General features: G+C 37.1%; 1 pseudogene; it reads right to left on the reverse strand.

Annotated features, from left to right (window-relative positions):
• Positions 1-865: 865 nt before the first annotated feature.
• Positions 866-1,009, reverse strand: LOC138400448 (small nucleolar RNA SNORA48; annotated as a pseudogene).
• Between the last annotated feature and the right edge of the window lie 829 nt (positions 1,010-1,838).

Here is a 1,838-nt window from a genome sequence, read left to right on the forward strand (position 1 = left end):
TGAGCAACAAACCTGTGCCTCTCAGTCTTTTCCATCAAACTCCAAACCTGATTTGCAAGTTTATTTTAGAATCAGCAACACATTTATTAGCGTGCAATCTGGATCTCAGAGATGTAAGGCCATTCTAGGTCCAGGTAATCTGCAGACAAGGAATGGAGAAATAAAAGGAATTAGTGCTATTGTTTCCAAGCAAAGCAGAAGAGTAACTATGTCACCATTTGACTGTCACCTTCCCCTCCTGTCTGCCCCAAGAAGTCTGGGCAGAAGAGAAAGTCACAGAATGGCTGATGTTTGTTGACTGTTAGGACTTTAGCCTTTCCCTGTGAACCAATAGAATAGTCAATCCAACCTTGATTATACTTAAGTTTTAGATCTTCAGCAAATCCACTCATTACGTCATTCTTTTGGCAATAATTTTTCAAGCACTTATCGGTACTGGGCTCTGTGCTAAACTATGAGTATATACAGAATGATCAGAAAAGGTCACCATTCTCAAAAAACTTACCACCCAGTGATGGTGGTACTAGTTTCAATTATAGAAAGAATCAGCATGCATATAGGAAGTGATCGACAGGAAATATGTACAAATTATCATAATGTTTAGATGGAATTGTGGGTAATTTTTTTAATTTTCTGAACTTCCAATAGTGTTATTTTATTCCTGTAATTATATTCCCTTAATGTTTTTGATTTTTTTAAAAAAAACCAGTAATCTCAAGTCCTAGTGTTAAAAATTGAGTGATGAATTTTGATTTCTTCAAATAAAGCTACTTTAAGTAGTAGTCCATTATAAATAACAGACAGTTGCCTTTTTTCCTTTTTCTTTTCTTTTTTTCTTTTTCTTTTTTTTTTTTTCTTTTTTATTTGATGTGCCCCAGGCATGAAACAGCTTTGGCTACCAACCTAGGCAACAAGCTAGGATAAACAAAGGACTGTCCATCTGCTCTGCCCCTGACTGATGTAATAGCAACACCACCAATGAGGTGTCTTTGCTCATTGCCAGGGGGCAACAGTTGCTTTTTAAAAAGATACAATCATAATGCAGATTCTATCTATCATATGCATAATACAGTTATTATGGCAAATCCACTTAAGGCTTCCTGGGAGGAGGGAAAAAGGTCATGAGTAAAAACCAGAGAATAAAATAGCTTATGCTATTTTAGGCCTTCCAGTGAGGACAGTGAGAGAAATGACCCTTTTTAACCTCTATACAAACCATGATGTCATTTACTACGCACCTACAACATAGTGGCTAAACTTACCAGGAAACACTTGAGCAGCCTCCGAAATTGCGTCATTAGTGCATGTAGTCTGTCTCATAATACTGACAAAAGCACTTCTTGAAATGTCTCAAAGAAGAGAAGTATTGATGTAAACATGTAACAGCTATAGTGGTTGTCAGACGTGGACCAACAGTAGTCAACGGTTTTACCCACAAACCAAATTACTGTTAGGAGTCCACCCACTTGCAGCTGAAAAAACAGAGCCATGAATTCAAGGCCCCTGACAGTGCTGTGAGTACTACGAACACTGTCCTGATGGGGTTTATGAGTACTACCCTTCAAAGATAGTATAGTATAATATAGTTTTCACCATGAAACCTGACTAATTCTATCCTTTAGCTAAATGCCTTCAGAGCAGTATGAGTATTCAAAAGGAGGCTTACAAAAAAAAAAAAAAAATGGGATGGAAAGAAGAGATGCTTATCAAGTTCTTCAAAAGTAACAATGGAGGTGAACAAACTGTTGTGGGTGCTTTTAATCTCTGAGTTTACAAAGTCATATGCTCATGTCTGTCAGCAGGAAGTAAGAGATAAAAATCCCCTTTAAAATCACTGA

The sequence above is a fragment of the Eulemur rufifrons genome, chromosome 19 (assembly GCF_041146395.1).
Source record: "Eulemur rufifrons isolate Redbay chromosome 19, OSU_ERuf_1, whole genome shotgun sequence".
In the NCBI taxonomy this organism is placed as follows: Eukaryota; Metazoa; Chordata; class Mammalia; order Primates; family Lemuridae; genus Eulemur; species Eulemur rufifrons.